Source organism: Haemaphysalis longicornis, unplaced genomic scaffold (genome assembly GCF_048455015.1).
Source record: "Haemaphysalis longicornis isolate Haplotype H1 unplaced genomic scaffold, Haemaphysalis longicornis Haplotype H1 scaffold_6, whole genome shotgun sequence".
In the NCBI taxonomy this organism is placed as follows: Eukaryota; Metazoa; Arthropoda; class Arachnida; order Ixodida; family Ixodidae; genus Haemaphysalis; species Haemaphysalis longicornis.
The window spans coordinates 160,055,481-160,083,036 of record NW_027526407.1 but is presented as its reverse complement, the minus strand read 5'-3'; positions in this window follow the sequence as shown (position 1 = coordinate 160,083,036).

Genomic DNA, 27,556 nt, shown 5'->3' with positions numbered 1-27,556 from the left:
AACTTGCTGAGCTTGTTAAAAATAAAACAATATATGAAACCACGGCTCGTTACCTGATCCCCTTAAGCCCAGTAGCCGGTAAATTCTATCTTCTCCCAAAGATTCACAAGGTGAACAACCCAGGGCGCCCCATTGTTTCTGGCATTGGCACTGTTACCGAAAACCTCTCGCGCTATGTGGATAATCTCATTTGCGACATTCCGCCCAGCTTTCCCTCCTTCATTAAGGATACCAATGACTTTCTCTCAGACATCTCAAAAATTGAAATTCCTGATAACTGCCTTCTAGTCACCCTTGATGTTGCGTCACTGTATACTAACATCCCCCATTAAGATGGCATCGCCGCTGTATCCCTTGCGTATGAGCAGTCATCGTGCGACAAACCTATCGATTCTTCTGCTCTTCAAACATTCCTTAGGCTTATTCTTGAACTTAACAATTTTGAGTTCGATGGAGTTCATTACGTGCAAGTCTGCGGAACGTCAATGGGAACTCGATTTGGACCTAACTACGCTAATATCTTTATGGCTCACCTCGAATCAAACTTTCTTGACACCCAAAATTTAAAGCCAATGTACTATAAAAGGTACATTGATGACATATTCATGATCTGGCAACACGGTGAGGCGGAGCTCCTCACCTTCATTGAGGCATTTAACCCAGCCCATCCTAGTATTTCCCTTGCTCATTCCTATTCGGAACACAGTGTAAACTTTTTGGACGCCACCGTTACTACCTTCCAAGGCCGGCTTCAAACTAAACTGTATAGAAAACCGACAGACACGCGGCACTATTTGCACTTGCAAGACAGCACTGCAAGACAGCAATACCTTACAGCCAAGCCCACCGATTTAGAAGAATTTGCTCAAACCAAGCCGACTTTGACTCAAACTGTCGAGAACTCAAGACCGCCCTCCCAAATAAAAAATATCCGGAAAAAGTTATCGACGACGCCATTGTGCGAGCCAACCAGTTAGACCGTAACGAAATCTGTAAGAAAAAAGCCCCCAACGGGAACCCGCAAACTAACTTAGTTTTAACCCACTCATCCTCCGCTCCAAGAGTGTCAACCGTGCTAAAAAAACATCACAATATCCTAATGCAAAGTGACCGCTTAAAAAGCATATTCCCCGAACCACCACGCGTCGTATACCGGCGTAATAAGAATTTAGGTGACTTTCTTACTAACTCTCGTATCAACCGACCGGCAACTACTGGCTGCATGCCCTGCAATAAACCCCGATGTAAACTATGCCCACACATGACCAGTACACAGCGCGCCACCAGCACGGCTTCAGACTACTACGTAAATATAAAAGGTAACTTTAACTGTGACTCCGCTAATGTCGTATATCTTCTAGAGTGCACTGTTTGTAGGCAACAATATATCGGCCAGACTGAAACGCCCTTCCGAATACGGTTCAATAATCACCGCTCTCATGCAAAAAGCTGGCATTATTTGCCCCTGTCAAGACATGTGAACAGTCCCGGGCATGCATTTGAACATCTTAAAGCAACGATTTTAGAATCCGCCTTCAAAACGCACCACGACCGCGAGGTTCGGGAATCTTATCTCATTTATAAATTTGGGTCAGCCACGCTTGGAATTAATAAAAGTTACGGAAAACGAACGTGCTTATCCCTCGATTAAAATTAGCAGCTTCATAATTTTTATAACTATGTTCATTATTTCTACCCTCGAGTTTGCCATCAGAATTCGCAGAAACTCTCCTATTACAGCAGCTTTATTAGCCTGATGCGGCTCAACAATGCCATTTGTCCTGGGGAGGGAGGCCTCGTTCCCACCATCACTTAAGAATGTTTAACTCTTTGTCATCTATTCAAGTTTAACCTTTTGTGACCCTACCTATTTCCTATTCAATTGCTAGCTTCTGTGAAATGCTCTTTTGTGCCTCCTATCTATTCTCTTGACCCCCGGGGGGCACACCCATCTTCGCTTCCCCCCGAACCAGTCTCAGCAGTCACTGAATACCTCAGTGTATACTCTTCCCTTTCTTTTCAAACCGCGGTTGTCCAGTTTCCCCCATTGTCTGAACTTGCAGCCCGCGCGGCATACGTTGACCCGTCATGGTGCAACCTTGAACGCTGCATTGTTAACACGACCCCTTTTTCTCTCTCTCGCTCCCCCCCCCTTTTTTATTTTTCTTGTTTGTTTGTTGATGTTGTAACATAGGCGTAGCCTGACTGTATGCACACTCCCCATTTCCGAAACATTTTCCGCTCTTTCTCACAGTTTTATGCAAACCTATATAAGAAATGTGTTCAAAATGTTTGTGATCTATTCATGTTTGTGATCTCTTTGTGATCTATTCATGGTTAACCTTTTGTGACCCTACCTATTTCCTGTTCAATTGCTAGCTTCTGTGAAATGCTCTTTTGTGCCCCCTATCTATTCTCTTGACCCGCGGGGGGCACACCCATCTTCGCTTCCCATCGAACCAGTCTCAGCAGTCACTGAATACCTCAGTGTATACTCTTCCCTTTCTTTTCAAACCGCGGTTGTCCAGTTTCCCCCATTGTCTGAACTTGCAGCCCGCGCGGCATACGTTGACCCTTCATGGTGCAACCTTGAACGCTGCATTGTTAACACGACCCCTTTTTCTCTCTCTGGCTCCCCCCCCTTTTTATTTTTCTTGTTTGTTTGTCGATGTTGTAACATAGGCGTAGCCTGACTGTATGCACACTCCCCATTTCCGAAACATTTTCCGCTCTTTCTCACAGTTTTATGCAAACATATATAAGAAATGTGTTCAAAATGTTTGCGACAGCAAAATCATGTAACTTTTCTCTGATGAAGGCAAGTCCCGTTGCCGCTACGTAAGTAAACATTGTTTGGTATTGTTCTTGCTGTGTATCCGACTCTTTACTTATACTATTTCTGCGCGCTTTGTGAGTTTATCTTTCTCTAGATTTATATATTTATATATATATATATATATATATATATATATATATATATATATATATATTTATATATATATATATATATATATATATGTTTAATACTTCTATATTTTTTATAGTTGAATTTGTTTATTTACCATGAGGCTGGGAGTTGTTGGATGAGCGAAGATAGTAGAGCGGTTCGTGAATGATGGTGCCAAGACGTTGAACGGGCGTTGACCGCTGAAATATCAAACGCATCGGCGAATATACGGGCTAAAATTGTACGTAACATTTACCCCGTCGCCTACGGAGCCCCCAGTCCAAGTCATCTCGAAGAGCGCTCTTCAGAACGTTTGAGCAGGGCAACACAGGCAACTTGCTTTCTTTAGCCCTGTTGGTCAGTCGACGTCAGTCTCGAGACAACGTAAGTGACATCGCTTAGACGTAGTACAACACATGGACCCATGTAATGGGCAAGAAGCTTCTCACACAAGCCATGCTTACGCAGCGGTGTCCAAAGCCACAATAAATCACCCGGTGCGTACGTTACATCACGCCGACGACTTTATTAACGCTGCTTAGAGTGCTTCTGCGAGGCCTGAATCCGTAGGCTTGCAAGCCAACATGCTTTTTCGGCAAGGCAGAGTGTCCTAGCTAAAGAAGGGTCGTCATGCTTCAAGAAATGGAAAATGGTATCGAGACAGGTACCGGGTTGGCAGGCATTAGGGACGTAGAAGGGGCTGCAGCCTGTTGTTACGTGCTTCACAATATTGTATGCGTATGTGATAAATGTGGCCAGATCGTCTCTGTTCTTGTAATCACAGCTGACACACACAGATAGCATGCTCGCTAACGTACGGTTGGTACGCTTCGTCTGTCCCTTTGTTTGATGGGGGTGCTGCGTAGCATGGCAAAATTGGAGGGAACAAAGGCGAAGCAACTTGTGAACGACGGTTGGAGTAAACTGACGTCAACTGTCACTGATTATGACTTTGGCTGGTTCATGGCTGGTTCATCACCCTCTTCCTCCGCTATGCCATAACCCAGCGTAGCTAAGGAGGATGTGCGGCACAACAAGGAGGAGACGATATACTACAGCCGAATAGTTCTTCCTGTAAAATATTTCGTTTCGGACGTTGAATTGGGTGGTAGGCTTCGATATATCGGCTGAAGCGAAAAACTAGTGTAAACTTTTGTATTTACTCTGCTCCTTTTTTAAAAGAACTGGCTCAGGAAAAAATGTCGATATGGAGGCGAGCTATTGATCAAAGTTGCCTTCTTTAGAGGCCACTAATTCTAGTGGCTGCCGGGAGGGGCAGTCAGCGTCGGCATGCTTGCGGCCGCTTTTGTATGAGACCGTGAAATCGTACTCCTGGATACGGAGAGCAAAGCGTGCCAGGCGCCCACAACGATCACGAAGGTGGACGAGTCAGCAGATTGAGTGGAGGTCCGATACGATTGAAAAAGGATGCCCGTAATGATAGGAGCGAAATCGCTGTGTGGCAAAAATTACTCCCAGACACTCCTGCTCCGTGATAGTATATTTCAGACCCGACTTGCTGACATTGTGGCTGGCGTAAGCAATAACATGCTCACCGTCACTGTGGCTCTGAACAAGCACGGCCCCCATTCCAACCCCACTGCTATCAGTGTGCACTTCAGAAGGCGCCTGGACATCAAAATGACGGACAATCGGAATGGCCTTCAGAAAATATTTCAAATGACGAAAAGCGACAGCGTAGTCGGTGCTCCAATAGAATGGAGTGCTTTTCTTCAGAAGACACGTCTGAGAATGGGCTATGTGAGCAAAGCCAGGGATAAAACGGCGAATATAGGAGCAAAGCTATAAGAAGTTGCAACGTTCCCTCGCAGAGGTGGGTTCTTTAGTGCGGCTAACAGCTCGTATCTTCTGTGGATCCGGTGTGACGCCTTCTTTGTCGACAACGAGGCCTAAGACAGGAGGTTACCGCTCTCCGAATCGACATTTGTTTTGAGTTCAAAATGAGACCAGCCTTTTTTAAACAGTTCAAAACAGTGGTCAAGCACGTGTTGTGTTCAAGGAATGCGCGCACAAAAATTATTTCGCAAAGGTAGCGCATACTCACTTCCCAATTGAGGCCCCCAAGTACCATATTCAGGAATCGCTCAAGCGTGCAGAAGCGTTACAAAGTCTAAACGGCATAACATTAAATTCAAATAGTCCATCAGGTGTGATAAACCCTGTCGTCTTTAGGGTCAGGTTTTACGGGAATTTGCCAATAGCCTGATCGCCTGTCATCTGAAAAGAAGTGCGAAGCCGAATGAAAAAAAAAATCGACTGCATCTTTTATGGGGGAAGTCGGTAGACGGTTTTTGAGTAACTTCATTGATGCGCCGATAGTCAACGCAGAAGCGCCATGACTGGTATTTCTTTTTTACTAATACAATGGCGCTGCCCAGGGACTTGCACACTCTCTAATCACGTCATTCTGCAACATCTCTCGCACTTGGGCATCGATAATCCTGCGCTCGGACGGTGAAACACGGTACGGCTTTTGCCGTATGGGCCGGGCTGCCCCAGTATAGATTGAATGGTGGGCCTGTGTGGGTGGTATTGACGAGCATTGATGTGATCGCCCGAAGTCAAATACGCGTGGATATCGTGCAGGCACGGCAACCGACGCGCGGCGTTTTTCCAGTTCAATGATTCATCGATCATACTTTGCAATTTTGTAGGTTCTATTGGGCAAGTATCAGTGAGCGTATTTTTGGCTTCAGACAAAACTGCTACTGAAGTTAAACCACATTCGATCACTTCGGCAAATTTCAGCCCGCGTGGCAGTATAGTGGGTTCGGTCGAATAGCTGATGGTCCACACGTAGGATTGTCCGTGCATTACCGTAACAACAGGTCGGGGCATCAATATATTTTTTTTGCAGTTAGGGGAATCGGCTCCAGCAATGCTTCAAATTTTTCGAGATGAGTTCCCGTGGAAAGGGCGGAAACGAATGTGTCTGACCACGCCTGCATGGTGGTGTCGATGAACACGCAGAGTGCGCGGGTGGTATGGCTACAGGAATAGTTGATGATCAAAGCCATCGATCAAGCGATACTCAATAACGGCAGATGGAGCAGTCCTGTGCACATATATCTCCCCCTTACTACAGTAAACTGCGTCACCACACTGCTTCAAGAAGTCCAGACCTGAAATTATATCGTGAGTTTACCGCGGCAATACTGCTAACTACGCCTTGAATGTGTGGCCACCAAACTAAACAGGCACTGAGCAGATTTTATATGGGCCCAGGGGCTCACCACCAACACCTCAATATGTTACCATTTTGTCCAAGTGAAACATTACTTTGCCGTCGAGAAGGTATTTATACGCAGAACTCAATACCGGCACTGTTGCGCCCGCATCGATCAAAGCTATTGTTCGAGTGCCATCGACAAATACTTTCCCTGTGTTTTCTAGCATAGATACAGGCGAAGGCAATGCACGATTAGGCTCTCCGGTATGAGGCAATTTACGTGACATTTGTTCCATGGCCTCACCTCCATTGACCGCGCTGCCTACTTTTCGGGCGATGGTGACCGACGCCGAGGTGTTGGTGAACGCCACTGTCGTGAAGCTGGTGGGGTTACGCTATGGTCAGAAGCCGGTGAATCGCGGCGCGGTGAATCCTCGGAGAATAAAGTTGGTGGCAGACGAATATCGTAGCGGGCGTTTCAAGCGTTAGGTTGGTTCCACGTGGGAGCTTGGTTGCGGTTGGTGGCGACGACGGTAGTACCAAGAAATGTGGCCCTCAAAACCCCAATTGTAGCAGACGAGAAGATCCCGCTCCCGGTTAGCGCAGCATAACTCGTAGACGCTATCAAAACGGAGATCACAAGGTGGACGCTGATTACGCTGGTCGCAAGCGGTACGTTGAGGGCGCCGACACAAGTGCTGGCCATCGTGACTGTAGCGTGGTGATTCCCAAATGGCGAGGCGCTTCGGGCTTTTATTGCGAGGTTTAAAGCTAGGATCACGCGAATAAACACTTGAGGGCAACAGGCTATTGGCCTGTACATCTTCTAGCACGTAACTTTCGTGAACGCGTGCGCCGTTTGTATTGTGCTGAGGTTATAGATGTCACAGCAATTCCTCGTGGACGGTGCGCCGGATAGTTTCAGCGAAGTCTGGTGGTGGGGTCACATCAACGCTTGCCACCGTCGTTACATTAGCAAAGGGACCTAACTTTGGTGTAATACGACGCTTCTTCAACGCCTCCAAGCTGCGGCAATGATCGACAGTGCATGACGCCGATTCCAACTTTTCACATTTAAAATAAAAAGTTGTTGACATCTTGAGCGATACTTTTTAAAAGGTGGCCCACTTTATAATCCTCAGACATTTGGGGATTCACGAGTCTACAAAGCTTTAACTCCTCTTCGATGTAGGTGGTGCACTTCTCACATGAGACTTGAGCGCGGTGGAGCAGTGTCTGTTCAGCCGACTTCGTTCCGATGGCATCGACAAAGCCTGATGAAATATCTTCGACGAAATGGTTCAAGTTTTTGAGCTTGCTTTTCTTGTTGTCAAACCAAGTCGTGCAGTTTGATCTAGAGACAACATGGTGTTCGAGGGCTGTGCAGTGGTATCCCAGCGAATGTACAGGATCACCGGGTGATAATGCGACAGCAATTCCTCATCGTCCTCATCGGCGTTTTAAGAAAACATTCCGGGCTCTCTTTGAGGATGCCAGCCAGGAATGGGGGCTGGCGCAGTATTCCCACCTTGAGGCACCATGGACGAGAGTGGTGGCAGAATGTGATACGTCGGCTGCGGCAGAAATCCTGGAGGTCCAGCGTGGCGTCCCTGGCTTTTCCTCCAAGGTTTTACGGTATGGATTTATTTACATTGAGGTTAGAAGGAATAGGACGCGCGTAAATGGTACAGTGGTCGGTGAATGATGGTGCCAAGACGCAGCATAGCCTCGTTCTCCTCAACTTCGATTTAGCGTGCTGAGACGGTTTACCGGTGCAATGTCTAACGCGTCTGCGAATATACGGCGCCTAAGGTGTGTGTACAGATATATATATAGAGATATATATGTATATATAAATATATATATGTATATATATATATATATATATATATATATATATATATATATATATATATATATATATATATATATATATATATATATATATATATATATAGTTATATATATATATATATATATATATATATATATATATACGTGCAAACATTTTGTTCGCACATTAGAAGAGAAAAAAAGGTATAGTCATAATCATAATATCGATTGTTGTTCCGCATACACCACCTTTGTCTCCGCAAAGAAAACAATCGAGCGAACATATCAATTGTAATATTATAAAATTAGTTAAGTGTTAGGAAGATTTACCATATGCGCGTCTTTATATTTAAAGCAAACAATTTCATATTTTAGTAGGAAAATGAAGCATCGGTACATGCGGCTGAATGTTGTGGGAAGCATCAAGACAGCACTACAATTCTTCGTTAAAATATATGTTTATTTTAACCATTAAGAATTTCGCATTACCATAAATTCGAAATGGTGTGCAGTTCAATGAAAGCTTAAATTACGCTGGCATGACACACCAGTCCATCCTTTTTGTGCTTTGTTTTCTTACATACAAGTAAAAAATATAGGGCTTAAACGTAAGAAGTGTCGACCGAATGTAGAAAATCGTTTTCCTGGTAGCCTCTTAAGTATGCAATGTCTACACAAAGAAGCCACTGTATTGACGGCACTTATTACCGTATACAAAGTTCAGCCAGACAAGCGTGGAGAGGTATAGTAGAGCACAGCTGAGAAACATAGGTGCATTAAAAGCTCTTTGAAAATGGGAGTTCCGGTGGCGGTAGTGTAAAGTGAACCACTCAACACACAAACACACACCGACACATACACACAAGCATATATGTATGTATATATATATATATTGTAAGAGGCCTTCAAGGAGACGTCGCTCACTGATAGAGCGGAGGAGACAGACGCCGTTTATTTGGCGAACGCGCAGCCAAGCAGCACTAGCCTCAGGGATGATAATGATCATGTACAGGTGACGAAGATGAAGCAGTACTGAAAAGGATTACAGGTGATGATGATTACACATAAGATTGAAATCATCGACATATTGTGTGCCGCGGAGAACTACAGTGCTTACACTATATATATGTATATATATATATATAGCGATTCAGAATCGGAAATGAGGGGCGAGTAGAAATAACACAGAAATAAGGGTTGGCAGTCAAGAAAACCTCGGAAAGCAAAGGGGGAGGTGTGGTAGGTCATTGAAACAGATAAAGAATTTGGAAAGAAATAAAGAAAGCGGAGAAAAAATGCCCGCCAGGCGGGATCCGAACCCACGACCTCCATAATACCGGTCTGGTGCGATAACCACTGCGCTACCGGCCGGGTGATTCCCTCCCCCCCCCCCGCTTTCTGGGGTATTTATAAGTCAATGTAATTTTTTCCTGTGCTTGGGAGTGCCAGCGCCACTCTGACTTCTCGGGGTGAAGGGAACCTTCTTTTTAATTCCTTATTTCTGTGTTATTTCTACGAGCCCCTCATTTCCTATTCTGATTCGCTACATGCATAGCGAGGGCCTCTGTTCTGACAGTCTTGGTGCCATAGGGAGCTTAAGAGGGTTCAACGCTGGTTGACCACTCTCTACATGTCGTAGACACTTGAGTCACGGCGCGGGGATTAACAAGAAGGTCCCCTTATTCCCGAGAAGTCAGAGTGGGGCTGGCACCCCCATGCACAGGAAAAAATTACATTGACTTATAAATACCTCAGAAAGCGGGGGGGAAAATCGCCCCGCTGGTAGCGTAGTGGTTTTTGCCCCAGACTGGTATTCTGGAGGTCGTGGGTTCGGATCCCACCTGGCGGGCATTTTTTCTCCGCGTTCTTTCTTTCTTTCCGAATTCTTTATCTGTTTTAATGACCTACCACAACCTCCCCTTTGCTTTCCGAGGTTTGCTTGACCGTCAACCCTTATTTTTTCTCTTTTATGTATATATATATATATATTGTGAGCTTTGTTTGAGGCTACAGCCTGTATGCCACCATAGGTAGCAATTGCCCACTATCATCACCACCGGCTTCAGGTGATCACTTCTTCATTTCCTGTACAAACTCATCATCATCGACGAGCCCGCTTCTTCGGAGATCATCATCAGTGCCGGGGCTTGATCGCCATCTTGCGTTCTAGTCGACTCGCAAGCCACGGTCTGGTCGGCTGCTATCTACGGCCTCACAATATATATATATATATATATATATTTATATATATATATATATATATATATATATATATATATATATATATTGAGAGACAGAGCTTCGAGATGCTGAAGGACCACTTTTAATTAGGCTCCCGAGCACAGGCCACCGAACGATGAAACTGTCCGGGGATGATGATGGTTATACACACATGACAGTGGCGATGGGTTTGGATGGGTAGAAGGGACAGAGGGATTGACCCGCCGTGTTCCACACTGGATATAGCAATGTCATATCGCTTCCACGCATAAATATTACAACAGTACACCCCCAATGCCCACAATATATATAAATATATATATATATATATATATATATATAAATATATATATATATATATATATATATATAGAGAGAGAGAGAGAGAGAAAGAGAGATATTTATATAGTTAGAGAAAAGGTTACTGGCTGTGAGGTTAGCTGTATGATAGAGAAGTCATACTGAAAAACATAACAAAGTTATTCCAACGTTTGCAACGGGGGCCAGTCTTTTTCAAAGATACCAAATCATTGAAATAGACCAGCCCCCTGTCGAAACGTTAGAAGAACTGTTATGTTTTTCAGTAGTCCGACTTCTCTATCGTATATTTATATATATATATATATATATATATATATATATATATATATATATATATATATATCATTATATATATATATATATAGTGTCATAAATAAGGGAAGAAAAGCACTGTTTACTGTGTTTAAGAGACCTACAGACGGTACCGAAGCTGACGCACAATCGGAGCTGCCGTGATATTACCTTAGCCTCTTTTTCTTCTCGGACCCAACGTTTTGAAAGACACATACCCAAACAGGGAGATTGTCCCAGGCATGCGGCATTACCCCCACCCCTGAGAAAGCATCGTCCCGATGCATCATCCCGATTGATGGCCCCGAGAGTCGTTCGGCAAACACAGCAGTTCAAGGTTCAGTCTGGCCGTTCAGTGCCCTTCATTCGTGCTACGTGGACGACGTCGGACTGTGACGTAGTGCGAGCAGAAGCTACCGTGCCCTCAAGAATAACTTCGTATTTCACGTCGCTTGTCTGCCGCAGAACCTTGCAGTGTCCAAAGTAGCGACGCATCGATTTTTGGGAGTAACCCTTCTGGCCAACAGGGCTCCACACCCAGACGAGGTCTCCTGGTCGATATGTAACCTCTCTGTGACGCGCATTATACCTCCGGGCATCATTTACTTGCTGACCTCGAATGCGCTGGCGAGCCAGCTGCCGTGTGGCCTCTGCACGCTGTGCGATTTCTTCGGCGTCGGTGGTGACGACAGTGCACTCATCAGGTAAAAGCATGGAGTCCATTATTATCAGGACGTCTCGACCATGCGCCAAGCGAAACGGGTTAAACCATGTTTTCTTCGGCGCCGTATTGTAGGCGAAGGTCACGTAAGTGTAGTACGGCATCCCAGTTCCGGTGGTCGACGTCAATGTACTTAGAGAGCATATCGGCAATGGTCCTGTTTAGCCGCTCCATTAGTTCTTTCGCCTGTGGGTGGTAGGCGGTTGTCCTCCGGTGGCTTGTGCAGCTGAGATTTAACGCTTCTTTAAGGAGTTGTACTGTGAACTCACCTCCCCTGTCCGCGATAACAACTGTCGGGGCACCGTGACGAAATCTTATGTTCTCGATAAAGAACTTGGCAACTTCTGTGCCGTGGTTTGGTGAAGGGCTTTTGTTTCGCAGTAACACTTTAAGTTGTCCGTAACGACGACGATCCATCTGTTGCTGGAGGATGACCAAGGAAAAGGCCCCAGAATGTCCATACCGATCTGGTGAAACAGTAATTTCGGAGGGTCAACCGGTTGGAGTAGAACGGCTGTCTTTTCGGGCGGAGTTTTCCACCTCTGGCAGTCTCGGCAAGTTTATACGTACTGCCTGACATCAACCAGCAAGCTTCGGCCAGTAATACCGTAGACGTATGCGGGCTAAAATACGGGCGAAGCCGAGACGTCCGAAAAACGGTTCATCGTGACAGGCCTGCAGAATTTCTGCACGAAGGTTTCTTGGTGGAACGAGAAAGTATGTTGATTCCGTGCCATCGAAATTTTTTTGTACAGGTTGTTGTTACGCAGACAAAATGATGTACGGCCGCGTGCGAAAAATCTGGGTAGCTGAAAGGTACATTATTCGAGGTAATGGATGATTGGGCGAAGCTCCGGGTAATATTTTGTTTGTCTTGAGCAAGGTCCGAAGGAGTGACGGCTCCAAGAAAGCCGCCATCATCGTCTTCTTCGGTAGATTTTTTATCGATTGGGGCGCGGGAGAGGCAGTCTGCGTCGCTCTGTTTACGGCCGGCCTTGTAGACGACACTGACATCGAACACCTGTAGCCTGAGACTCCAGCGAGCGAGACGTCAAGAGGGGTCTTTCAGTATGGCCAATCAGCCCAGAGAGTGATGGTCAGTAGCCACCTTGAAATGTCGTTCATAGAGATGTGGCCGAAATTTGGGGAAGGCCCACACGACAGCCAAGCATTTTTGCTCGGTTGTAGAGTAGTGGGCTTCGGCGCGTGACAAAGTACGGCTCGCATATGTATAACCCGCTCTACACCATCTTGATACTGTACAAGCACTGCACCTAACCCGTAGTTGCTTGCGTGAGTACGCAATTCAGTGTCAGCATCCTAGTCAAAGTGGCCGAGCACAGGTGCACTCTGCAACCAACTTTTCAGTTCGTCGAGCGCTTCACACTCTTTTGGGCCCCAACTGAACTGCACATCATTCTTTGTTAGCCGGGTTAACGGCTCCGCTATATCAGAAAAGTTCTCCAGAAAGCGACGATAGTACGCGCAGAGGCCAAAAAAACGGCGTACGGCGTTTTTGTCGCTTGGTGTTCGGAAAACGGCGACAGCAGCAGTCTTGCCGGGGTCAGGGCAGATGCCTTCGAAGCTCAACAGGTGGCCCAGAAACCTTAGCCTTTCGTACTAAAAGTGGCACTTCTCTGGTTTCAACGACAGTTGGGATGAGTGGATTGCCTCAAGGAGTGCTCTCCGATGCCCTACGTGCTCTTCGAATGTCAATACAACGACGTCCAAATATACAAGACAAGTCTGGCACTTAGTCCAGATAAAACAGTGTCCATAATCCGCACGAAAGTGGCAGGAGCGGAGCACAAACTAAACGGCAGGACCTTAAATTCGTAGAGGTCGTCCGAAGTAATGAAAGCTGTTTTTTCGCGGTCTCATTCATCTACTTTAATTTGCCAATAACCACTGCGCAAATCAATAGTCGAGAAAAATCTAGCATGGCGCAACTGATCCAACGAGTCATCAATTTGCGGCAAAGAATAAACGTCTTTCTTTGTAGCTTTGTTAAGTTTCCGGTAGTCTACGTAAAAACGAAGAGTACCGCCTTTCCTCTCAACAAGGATGACCGGGGATGCCCAAGGACTTGTCGACAGCTGGTAGACGTCGTCTCGGAGTATTTCTTTCACTTGGCGATGAATACCCTCGCGTTCTTTTGTTGAAACTCGATGAGGGTGTTGGTAATTGGTCGCTCGTCTTCGTCGGTGATGATGCGAAGCTCGGCGGTGGTTGTTTGTGGAATTTGAGACGTTACAGCAAAGCAGTCTCCAAATGAGTGTAGAACTTCGCGAAATAGTTGCTGTTGCGACATGGGCAGGTCAGGGTTTACGTCAGTTTTGCCAACCTTCTCCGATTCCTTTTGCTTGGAAGAAACTCCTACATAAATATTTCTTTCTTCTTCGCTTACTGCGTCCAGGTATGCAACTGCTGTTCTGTGTGATAAATGCTGGTGTTCCGTACTGAAATGCGTAAGCAGTATTTCTGTTCGTTAGTTGCTGATGTCGACGAGGCCACGGGCTGCACAGACATGTCTGTCGAGCAGCTGGGAAACGTTTTGTTCGGTGATACCGCCAATGACAGGTGATTGCTCGCACTCAACAGTAACGAACATACTGCTTCGGGGAGGTAAAGTAACAATCTCGTCCGAAACTCACAGTGCAGGCCTGGAGAGCTCCCTCTTGTCGTCGACTGACAGAGGATTCGAAAATGTAACCAAAAGATCCCGCAAGTCGATCACGGCCCCGTATTTGCGGGGAAAGTCCAAACCGAGTATAAGTTGTTGCGAGCACTCCCGCAGCACGGCAAAACAGCGGGGAAAAGTTGAATCTTAAGTCTGAATTCTGGCGGTGCACACACCAGTCGGCACGACAAGGTGGCAACCAGCTGTGCGGATTGGCGGTCCACAGAATGGCGTCGTTACTTTACGCAGCTTGGACCCGAGTGACCAGGTAATAACAGAATAGTCAGCGCCGGTATCAACGAGAGCAGTTACGGAGTGGTTGTCGCCGAGGACCGGGATGTAAGTAGAAAGAAGTTCGTTCGCTTCAAAAAACGTTCGATTTCTGTGGTCACCATGCGGATGTCGTTCCGTCGGTGGAGGTTCTTGAGCATTATGTGTAGCGGCCTCACCCCTGGATGCCGGTGGGTTGATTTTCCCGGGTGTGAGCTCGGAGACCGGTTCCTGCCAGATCGAGGAGAGCCGGGACGGCTCGGTGATGAGTACCTGCGAGGTATAGGCGTTCGGGACTGATGAGTAGAGCGCGAAGTTGACGTCACCTCGTGGGTGGGAAAGGTACTCCTTGATTTCTCGGTGTCATTCCCCGTAGCGCGGTCGAGGTGCGTTCGGAGAGAACCCGCGAAGTCCCAGGCAGCGGTAAGGGCAGTGACGGAACATGTGGCCTTCTTCACAAGAATGGTAGCACAGAGGCCGAATGTCTGATGTGCGCCACAGGCTCGCTTTCCGCGCGAGACGTCTTGGTTCATACCGTGTGGCCGGGTTTAACATGCGTCCTAACGGCTATGTCACAGTTGGCAACACCTGGGGTGGTGCAGAGGTCAGCGTGCGCAGCACGTCCAAGTAAGTGCGATGTTCCAGTGTTGGAGCCGGCAGAGGATACACATCTATGCGCGTTCCAACAAGGCTTGCAACATCGGCTGATGCCGCGGGTGCCATTGCTCGGCAAACTTCGTCTTGGACGACGTCGGTAAAGCCAGCGAAAGCTGGTCGACAGTCACAGTGCTGAAGAAGCAGCAGTTTCTCACGCACGACGCTCCTCACGAACTCCCGGAGAGCGTGTTCATCGTTTACCGCTGAAGCGCAGGCGGCCAGACTGGCTTGAAGCCCGTAAGGTATGTTTCGCTGCTGCAGGGCCAGCTCCATTAAGGTCGCTTCCCGCACGAATTCAGCAACCATGGTTGGCGGGCTGTGTACAAGGCCAGCGAATAGCTGTTCCTTCACCTCACGCATCAGGTGACGCACCATCTTTTCTTCACTCATACCAGGGTCAGCACGGCGAAATAAGCGCGTCAGGTCCTCGACGAACATAGAGACGCTCTCGTTTGGTTATTTCGTGTTGGACTGTAGAGCAATTTTGGCCTTTTCCTTCCGTTCGCTATTTTTGAAGTCTTCGAGCAATTCCCGCCGAAACTCCAACCACCTTGTAATTGTATGGGCGGTGTTTTCGTACCACGTCTGTGCCGACTCCCTGAGTAAGCAGTAAACGCTTCCCAGCTTGCGTGGGTGGTCACACTCCTTAAACACAGTGACCCAATCAAAATGATCGAGCCAGTCTTTGAAGTTTCGAAGGTTTTGCGTTGAACGGTTGCGGTGTGTGCGGCAAATGCACCACTAGCGCCGAGAAGACTCCGCTGCCCTGATTGGTTTGGAAAGCCTTAGTGTTTGTCGTGACACCTGTAGGCGTCACCAGCAGGCCAAACTCTGGGGGTAGGCCTCGAATGCGGCGACTGGACTTGAGCACTGGTGTTGTCTCCAGATGACACTCGCGTGGGTCGATAAACTCGCCTGGTTCGAAGTTCATGGAAAAACCCGGACCTCCACCACAAATGTCACAAATAAAGGTAGAAAATCAGTATTTGCCGTGTTTAAAAGACCTACAGATTGCACCGAAGAGGACGCACAACCACGGCTGCCGTGGTAGCACCTTAGCCTCTTCTTCTCTGAGCCAACGATCCGAAAGCCACATACCCAAACAGGAAGATTTTCCCAGGCATGCGGCAATATATATATAGAGAGAGAACGAGGGGGCTTTGAACATGGTCACTAGATAGAAATATACTTTGGAGAAAGCAGCGGCCTCAGACCTCTGACAACATTTCGACAAAAGGATTTGTCGAAACGTTGGCGAAACGTCTGAGGCCGCTGTCGTCCCCAAAGTAATATTTGTAGAAATATATCTATCTATCTATCCAGCTATCTATCTATCTATCTATCTATCTATCTATCTATCTATCTATCTATCTATCTATCTATCTATCTATCTATCTATCTATCTATCTATCTATCTATCTATCTATCTATCTATCTATCTATCTATCTATCTATCTATCTATCTATCTATCTATCTATCTATCTATCTATCTATCTATCTATCTATCTATCTATCTATCTATCTATCTATCTATCTATCTATCTATCTATCTATCTATCTATCTATCTATCTATCTATCTATCTATCTATCTATCTATCTATCTATCTATCTATCTGTCTGTCTGTCTGTCTGTCTGTCTGTCTGTCTGTCTATCTATCTATCTATCTATCTATCTATCTATCTATCTATCTATCTATCTATCTATCTATCTATCTATCTATCTATCTATCTATATATCTATCTATCTATCTATCTATCTATCTATCTATCTATCTATCTATCTATCTATCTATCTATCTATCTATCTATCTATCTATCTATCTATCTATCTATCTATCTATCTATCTATCTATCTATCTATCTATCTATCTATCTATCTATCTATCGATGTATCTATCTATCTAAATATATATACATATATATACATATAATTGCTCCATAGTGATTATACCATTAATTTTGGGTAAGCCGAAGCCAGAAAGGCTTGGTGGGCTGTATGCGCAATACAGGCAGAAACAGAAGGTATTTACACTGGTGCACGGCAATGCCTGCCGGTTAAAAAAACTATATACATTTCCGCGAACCATAGATTTGGTTCGTTTATTTGTGTTTTGCTTTTGCCGCCCGGCTGCGCCGGTCTCTGTTGTCGGTGTTGTGTGTACCAAAGGGTGCGCGTCTTCCCTTTTACTTTCTGGGCCGCATGTGTCATATGTTGTGTTAGGGAGAGTGTTCCGAACTAACGTGAACTGCCTAGAATAATATTCGTTGATCTACAGTGTTGTGGGTACAATTCGACTATTCCAAAAACCCCCCGGCGAGTGATAAATTCCCACTGCACAGTCGGTAGCATTCGAATCGCCGACACCAGTCTGCGCACGTCACATTGTTGACTGCTGTTTGGCCACTCTGTATTCTTTGAGTTGTTAGGGGAACACAATTTCGCTCCAATAAACTTGTTTTAAAGACGATAGTCTTTCTTGGGCTACTCAAACCGAAAGTTTTGGTCTGTCTGTAGGTTTGTCTGTCTGTCTGTCTGTCCGTCTGTCTGTATGTAACTCGATTCAGCCACCCGACCAAACTAAAATTGATATTGCGCAATAGTCTTATATACTCACAGCGAAATGCAAATGTCTAAGCCCTGTTTATATGTTTATAGTTGTCAACTTTGTTGAACAAGAACAAGACCTTAGGCAAATATTTGACAGGAAATTAGTACACAAGGAATATTTACAGTATTTTTTTATTAAAAATTCATAGATGCTTGGTTTTTCGATAAAAAATTATATTCTTCATCTACTGCAGAAAACCTCCGCCGCCTGGTGGCATATGAAAAATCAAGCGGCAACAGCAACGAAAGGTTCCAGTAGCTAGGTTCCGCGTTCTGCTTGGAACACACGTGGAGCACGGCCACGCAGCTCTATAAGCCTTGTAGTCGGCCGCCTTCATTCACGCGCGTTCCCGCCGTACTGCAGCGCTGGCATAGAGAAACCCGGGCTGTAGCAGTGGAACGCGGTAGGTTCAAATCGCCTTGCGCAAACCTTTATTGTGTTTACCTTGGGATGAGCGCGACGTACAGGAACAGCATAAGAGCTGAGCGGGAAAGCACAGCGGGGCATTTCCTTCGCAAATATATACAAAGGCTGTCGTCTTTAGCAGATGCGCGGCACTTTTTTTCTTTAAAACAGCTGCGTCGTCTTTGGCTACGTGCCACCTTCTGGACGTGCGGGGTTGTTGCGTCACAGTATACTAACATCCCCCATGAAGATGGCATCGCCGCTGTATCCCTTGCGTATGCGCAGTCATCGTGCGACAAACCTATCGATTCTTCTGCTCTCCAAACATTCCTTAGGCGTATTCTTGAACTTAACAATTTTGACTTCGACGGAGTTCATTACGTGCAAGTCAGCGGAACGTCAATGGGAACTCGAATCGGACCTATCTACGCTAATATCTTTATGGCTCACCTCGAATCAAACTTTCTTGACACCAAAAATTGAAAGCCAATGTACTACAAAAGGTATATTGATGACATATTCATGATCTGGCAACACGGTGAGGCGGAGCTCCTCACCTTCATTGAGGCATTCAACCTAGCCCATCCTAGTATTTCCCTTGCTCATTCCTATTCGGAACACAGTGTAAACTTTCTGGACGTCATCGTTACTACCTTCCAAGGTCGGCTTCAAACTAAACTGAATAGAAAACCGACAGCCACGCGGCAGTATTTGCACTTCCGAAGTAGCCATGTCAGACACTGCAAGACAGCAATACCTTACAGCCAAGCCCACCGATTTAGGAGAATTTGCTCAAACCAAGCCGACTTTGACTCAAACTGTCGAGAACTCAAAACTGACCTCCTGAATAAAAAATACCCGGAAAAAGTTATCGACGACGCTATTGTGCGAGCCAACCAATTAGACCGTAACGAAATCTGCAAGAAAAAAGCCCCGAACGGGAACCCGCAAACTAACTTAGTTTTAACCTACTCATCCTCCGCTCCAAGAGTGCCAACCGTGCTAAAAAACCATCACAATATCCTAATGCAAAGTGACCGCTTTAAAAGCATATTCCCCGAACCACCACGCGTTGTCTACCGGCGTAATAAGAATTTAGGTGACTTTCTTACTAACTCTCGTATCAACTGACCGGCAACTACTGGCTGCATGCCCTGCAATAAGCCCCGATGTAAAGTATGCCCACACATGACCACTACACAGCGCGCCACCAGTACGGCTTCAAACTAGTGCGTTATTATAAAAGGTAACTTTAACTGTGATTCCGCTAATGTCGTATATCTTCTAGAGTGCACTGTTTGTAGGCAACAATATATCGGCCAAACTGAAACGCCCTTCCGAATACGGTTCAATAATCACCGCTCTCATGCAAATAGCTGCCCTTATTTGCCCCTGTCAAGACATGTGAACAGTCCCGGGCATGCATTTGAGCATCTTAAAGCAACGATTTTAGAATCCGCCTTCAAAACACACCACGACCGCGAGGTTCGGGAATCTTATCTCATCTATAGGTTTGGGTCAGCCACACTTGGAATTAATGAAAGTTACGGAAAACTGACGTGCTTATCCTTCGATTAAAATTAGCGGCTTCATAATTTTTATAACTATGTTCATTATTCCTACCCTCGAGTTTGCCATCAGAATTCGCGGAAACTCTCCTAATACAGCAGCTTTATTAGCCTAATGCGGCTCAACAATGCCATTTGTCCTGGGGAAGGAGGCCTCGTTCCCACCACCACTTAAGAATGTTTAAATCTTTGTGATCTATTCATGTTTATCCTTTTGTGACCCTACCTATTTCCTGTTCAATTGCTAGCTTCTGTGAAATGCTCTTTTGTGCCCCCTTTCTATTCTCTTCATCCGCCGGGGGCACACCCATCTTCGCTTCCCCCCGAACCAGTCTCCCCAGCCACTGAATACCTTACTGTATTCTCTTCCCTTTCTTTTCAAACCGCGGTTGTCCAGTTTCCCCCATTGTCTGAACTTGCAGCCCGCGCGGCATACGTTGACCTGTCATGGTGCAACCTTGAACGCTGCATTGTTAACACCACCCCCTTTTTCTCTCTCTCGCTCCCCCCCCCTTTTATTATTTTTGTTTGTTTGTTTGTTGATGTTGTAACATAGGCGTAGCCGAACTGTATGCACACTCTCTATTTCCGAAACATTTTGCGCTCCTTCTCACAGTTTTATGCAAACCTATACAAGAAATGTGTTCAAAATGTTTGCGACAGCAAAATCATGTAACTTTACTCTGATGAAGGCAAGTCCCGTTGCCGCTACGTAAGTAAACATTGTTTGTTATTGTTCTTGCGGTGTATCCGACTCTTTACTTATATTATTTTTGCGCTCTTTGTGAGTTTATCTTTCTCTAGATTTATATATATATATATATATATATATATATATATATATATATTGTCATGGCCCTCTTGACATTTCACATGGCAATGCACTGAATCACCTGGTGGTCAATCCATCGTACATTTCATCTATGGGTACGTGCCGCATCAGTGGGTCGCGCAACGCAAGCCGAAGCGTAGACGAAGAGGTCGCGCAGAGACAGACTGGCTCGAGCTACGCTTGTATCCCCGGCTTCGGACTATACGCCTCATTCTTTGAAAATAGATCGCTTTTAAGCACAGTGTGTAAATAGCCCGCATCTGCCTCGTAACATCTTTTGTTGAAGGTGCGGCGTATTTACATATATTTTCCGTTACCCCTTCGCCCCGTACTGAGGTCCCGCTACGCTATTACGCGTGCTCTACCCACCAGTTGTGCCACCGACGTTGCTGATTTCTTGCTTCACAACGTCATCCTACAACACGGTGCTCCCCGTCAGCTCCTTACCGACCGTGGCCGGTACTTCCTGTCTCGGGTTTTGACGACCTCCTCCACTCTTGCCACACGAAGCACAAGCTGACCACCGCCTACCATCCCCAGACTAATGGCTTGACGGAAAGGCTTAACATGACCATCACCGACATGCTCGCGATGTACGTTTCCGCGGACCATCTGGATTGGGACTTCACTTTGCCGTATGTTACATTCGCATACAACTCATCCCGCCATGACACCGCCGGTTATTCACCGTTCTTTCTTCTCTACGGCCGTGAACCCTCTCTTTCCTTAGATACCCTACTTCCTGATGCGACACCTCTGGCTACCGAATATGCCCGCGATGCTGTCGCTCACGCTGATGTCGCCCGCCAGGTTGCCCGTGCCAAGCTCGCGGGTTCCCAGTCTTCCCAGGAACACCGCTATGACGAGCAACACCGCACCGCCCACTTTACGCCCGGCTCCTTGGTTCTTGTCAGCACCCCTTGCCGCCGCATTGGTCTCTCCGAGAAACTGCTGCCTCGCTTCAAAGGCCCCTATCGGATTAAGCGTATGGTCACACCTGTGACGTACGAAATTGTTCCCTCCGCTCCTTCCTCACCGTCACTGGACCCATCAGCTCAACTCGTCCACGTCGGCCGCCTCAAGGCGTATTACGCAGTGGCCCCACCTGTTCCCTGACCCTCGATTTCAATAAGCACCGAGACGACGCTTCTCCGCCGGAGGTGGTCATGTCACGGCCCTCTTGACATTTCACATGGCAATGCACTGGATCACCTGGCGGTCAATCCATCGTACATATCATCTATGGGTACGTGCCGCATCAGTGGGTCGCGCAACGCAAGCCGAAGCGAAGACAAAGAGGTCGCGCAGAGACAGACTGGCTCGAGCTACGCTGGTATCCCCGGCTTCGGACTATACGCCTCATTCTCTGAAAATAGATCGCTTTTAAGCACAGCGTGTAAATAGCCCGCATCTGCCTCGTAACAATATATATATATATATATAGATATGTGTGTGTGTGTGTGTGTGTGTAAAGAGAGACAGAGAGACATACTCATTAGGAAGGCAACGGGGAAAGAGAAATATATAATTTATTTTTTTTTCGCCCCGACAGTTTTTCTGTTTATATTTGAAAGTTCGGAAACCATTCCCGCAGGCTGAGAATTCAAACCCACAACCCAAGGAATTAGGTCTAGTGCGATAACCGGTTCGCTACATGCGGGAGTGTGCTCCACTTCTATTTATGTTAAGGTAATTGTTTTCGGCACTTGGAGCTGTTAGCTAGCACCCCTTCCACTACTCCGGCTGAAGGGGACCTCCTTTTTAACCCTGCATTTGTGAGTCGAGCGTCTACAAGAAGTCGAGAGCAGTCGCAACATTGAATCTGCTGTAGCTACCTAAGGCACCAACACTGCCCAAACAGAGATCCTTGCTATGCACATAGCAATTCGAAACAAAAATGGGGGCTCGTTGAATAAAAAAACGAGGATAGGCTATCTTTAGTGCCAAGCCAGACAAAGGGAAAAACATGCTACGTCATTTTCTGTTCTTGAAAGAGATACAGCTTTTAATAATTGCAAGATAGCAAGTGGAGAAAAACGCAGCCATCGTGTGGGATGATGTTGTCAGCTGATATGATTGTCAAGGAATGCACATTCGAGTTGATTAGCTTTTAATAGATGTTAGTACGTTTCCAGACGTCGTTTGGATAAAACAGTTTCTTATATTTCTTTCTGTTCGAGAACCAATGCTACCCTAAAGGTAACATTGCGAAAAAAGATAATTGAAAGATCTTGCCTCGGGCCCATTGCATACAGTATACAGTATGTTGATAAACCTCGTGGTTGTTTGGTAACTGAGAAAGAAATATTTTGGTTGGTCAGTTTTCCTAAAAATAGAAAGGCAGTATTTCGAAACGTTTATAATTCTTGTGGGAAATACGTTTTTCTGAGGAATTTATTACGAGAACCAATGTAGCCTTACGTTTCTACGGATTTCTAATACTGACCCAATTGAATATACAAACTTTTTTGGTTACCTTAATGTATAGACCAAAATATTACACTATCCTAGGAGCTTTACGTTATGATGAGAAATTATTAGTTCATGCCAAAGCATTTTTTTGTATATGCCAGTTGTTTCATGTTGGAATGACAGCCTATTGAATTATGTCTCAGCAATCTTCTCTTTGTATGGAGGCCGAAGCAATATTGCTATAGTATGAAGACTTTGCTAGAGTGACAGCACTTGACTTCTTCTAACTGAGCCCAATGCTAATACTCGTACACGTATATCCGCATTTTTAAGGAATTACAATGTAGCTAAATACCAGTTCACTGAATGTTTTATCCGACACTAGCGTACCAGATTGTGTGGTGAGTAGTTTTGATACTTATTATCGGAATCTTTTGGCGCCTGAGCAAGATAAAGACCACAATCAGCTATCAAAAATGTAAAAATCTTAGTTTCACCGAAGCTTCTGACATTACCTGAAAATGCTTAGTAGTCCCATTTTACAATTTTTGGTTGCTGTGGCGGCCCCTCTCGGTAGTTCTTATCAAGGGTTCACAAAAATAGGTCGTCACCGCCACGGGGAGCTATCTGTATGAGAGCCACACGACATGTCTGGCGTAAACAGAAATGCGTCGAAGGGGCCATCTGGGTATCAAAATATGTACAATACAAAACTACAGAAACAAAATAAAGAAAGCGGAATTTCACCAGTTATTCTCCTTAGACATATTCACCATCCCTTCTCTGAACTGATGCCAACACAAAAGTGTGGCCTCCAACTAGAAATTACGGTGCCAAAATTGTGTGTAAAATCTAGAAAAGGCCCTGAATATTGCGTCTAGTGGCACTCGCTTTGAAACTACTTCCGGAATTTCTGCTTACCAAGTTCGCGCCCCATGGGGCCACGTTACAAATATCTCGAGAAATACGTGGAAATTTTCGTTCAGAGAGAAGAGGCGCTAGAATCATTGGCAAGCCTACACGGAGAAACTTAAGCTCCAATCTATACAATTATCAAAAAATAGCGATACTAAGCCAATACGAGAAATGTAAGATGTCATAGCAGGGTAAAAGAACACTGGACAGAAAAAGAGATCGCGCGTGAGCAGGCATTGACCATCAGCCAGATATCATAAAACCTTTCGTACGACAGACTTGTCCAATACGAAGAAAAACAGCCATGTTTTATTATAAGGGCAGAATAATATTCAACCCAAAACATCCCAGTGTTCAGTCAACTATCGTGGGCTTGAGGTTGGTACTTTTTCTTATTCTGTGTTTTGAATTGGGATTTTTGTTTCTTTGAAGCAATCCTCTCCACTAAATAAAAGTTTCCTTCTGTTTCGTGCTTTAAACGCATTTCACTAAATGAGGAAAGTTACACTACTGGTGAATAGATAGAGGATAGAAAAATAAACACCGGAGTGGTCGTCATTTGGAAGATAGAAACCCTCTATAGAAAACTCGGCTGGATGACGTATTTGTCATGTCACGGACTGAGCTACTGCCTTAAAACCTTTCCCTCGGTAGAAAACAAGAAACCAAACGTCAAACGCACAAGCGACCAGCCAGGATAAACGTCCTCAAAAAAGGTCCAAACCAGAAAGACAAAGCATAAATTGGGTCATTATTTGCAAGAGTACGACCTGGCATCGTTGCAGGCGAGCACGGCAATGTTTGTGACTGCTTGACCATCTTGCAGCGGAACAAAACAGTGAGCAATAACATTCAGCCAGTCAGCAATATAAAAGTGGAACTCTGTTGCGGCATAAACGCGTTCTTTGACGGAAGCGTAAACACTTGATGCAGACTTCACGATGCTTACAGAAAACTCAATGGTTGCATCCGGGATCAGAGCTGTGAGCGATTCACCGGAGGTGTCTGGTTGTTTGCCAATGGCAACTGAATAGGTGGGTAGAGCGTTATCGTCTGATGTTTGGCGAATTGTACCCCAGCAGCAGTTTGAAAGGGCCTCCCTTAGGGCTTGATGTTCCTGCCATGTGGGTTTGCTATGAAGTAGCTACTTTTCGATCATTTAACGCGACGCAGCAAACTAGTTCCAATAATGAGGGTCAAAGATACGTAAGATTTTTAGATGAAGCCTTAGATGACGCCCCCCTAGGTGTAATCCCAGTAAAGCCTATTTACTCGGGCACCTCCGGGGCTTTCCCTCTCAAGAACCTACCCCTTTTTTACGTATGTTATGCCCCTCTCACCAGTGATGCATCTTTACAGCTTTCGCAATAGGCTGTTATCAGGTGATTGCAGACAATAAAAAAAACCGCGAATGGTCGTAAAAAGGACCAAAAGCCACCGCTGTCTATGATGTATACGCAACGCTGTTGGCACTAAATTCCACCCTGCCGAGCAGATGCGAATCCCCCAAGGCTGTAGATCAGCTTGAGTGGTTCGAACTCCGATGAGGGCAAATATTTCTTCTACAGCTTGAAAGCCTTTATGACGGAAATTTTGGCCGGTGTATTTTACGTCTGAGTGGGTGCCCTTCACACGCATTTGGTTTATGCCTGCTCGGATTGGGGGTAGAAGGACCGTACGAACACTGCACCTCCGGGCATTTGGGTTGTCCCAGTAAGGTTCCCGGTTTCATCGTGTGTAACACCTCGGTTTGACAGGTGGGACCGGCCTAACCATATTTTGATTAGCGTAGTTCCTACTTCTCCTCGATGGGTGAGTGCTTCCTCGTTAGTTGTTCTCCCTTTTGTTGGCATGAAATCTTTTGCTCTCCACTTCGCTAATGACGACAGCTAACGACGATGTTGTTAAAGCTCTGCATATACACATCTCAAGCTAAAATCATTACGCGGTTATAAACGAATCATTTTTCGTTGTCGGAATCGCACCTGAATTCTGAGTTTTCAGGCAGACATGTACCCGATAACGACACGTTCATTCATGCAACCATTCGTCTAACGCCCAAGGTAGTTGAACATGAAGTCCTAGTGCGAAATCAATTGCAAAGAGTCAAAGACAAAACCACTGTGAGAAAACATGAGCAAAGCTTACCGAGTCAAATTCCAAGGTACATACCAATTCACACGACAGCTTAGTCATATCTCATGAAACATCTACGCTCTGAACCATCGTTGTTGTTCAATGGATGGGCGCATAATTTTAACCATTTGTGCAAGGTTTGGATGGGTGTAAGTAAAGCTTCATAAATAAAGCGTTCGTGAGTAGTTCAGTGTGCCATATTTTTCCACTGGTGTTCATAATATCACCTCATATTATTGTGGCACACCTAATATACGCGGGCTCTGTGATCGCCATAGATTGCAAGGGGCCTTTTGCCTTGGCTTATCAACAAAGAAACTTTTGCCAAAGTTTACTGTGAGAAATGAATGTAGGCAGAAAGAAAATTAGAAAGAATGGTATATATGTTCAGCTCGAGATGTGACGTTCCTTTTGAACCAACGGTGGCCGTATCAACAATTTCTTTTTATGTGTACTTGGTTGGGGTTGTAACTGAAAATGTCACGCAATAAACAGGACAAATTGTTATATGTCATTTGGTTTATTCGTAAGAATTGGTGACAATTTCCGTGTAGACCCGACAAAAGTAGATGAGAGAAAGTATTTATCAAGAACTTACAGCCGTGGGTGGAAACGAATTCTGTTCCACTTTACAAGAGACATTTCCACTTGTACTCCAAATTTGTGTGGAAGCCCTATCGTAGTGAGAGACACTGCACAGGAGTTAAGTTCGGTAGACCGCCTAAGTTCGCGCAATTTCACCAGGCGAGTTGTGTTTTGCTGGACATAGTATCTATGTGCAACCGTGACGTACCAGACAACTCTGAATATAGCTTCAGACATATGTCATTGAGCCACAATTTTTTGGTGTCTTTCTAACTTCGAACACCAAAATGAATGAGAAAATATTTACTCGGAAGTGTGCACAAAATTGCATTTATTTTAATTAACAGCTTCGCCTGCGCATCACATAACTGTTCAAGCAATTAAACAGAGAAAAATGTACCTATTCGTTGAATGGGGAATAGATTGAAAGAAATATCGAAATCGAAGTGTTCAACAGAATATTTGTGTTCAGAATACTATAAAAACCTGTATTTGGGGCAACCTAGAGACGCTTCCGGACCGTAAGTAAAAGTGTGGTAGACCGCCAGAAAGATTTCAGGGCTGTCAGAGAGCAAATGAAATCGGTTATAACTAGGAATATTTTGACACCGCATACGACAATGGCTGACAATTTATTGGTATTGAAAAGCACAGTAAAAAAGTTCTTGGTGCATGAAAACATCTCCGGTCGAATACAGTATGCATGGCTGAATATGTTTTTTTTTGCCCTTTGTGAATCTAGTTCCTCCCGGTCTTATCAGGTAGCCAAATTATTAGGTAGGAAATTTCACGACCCAGATCTCCCTGTATAGACAACGGGGCCTCACTAACGACATTTGCATATGCTGTGTAATTTACCGTGATGACAGTGAAGATGTGATATGAATATTACAACAAAAAATATTTATGTTGGCACCAAATTTTAATAAAATTTGAAGCTCTGAGACTATTTTACTTGGTGA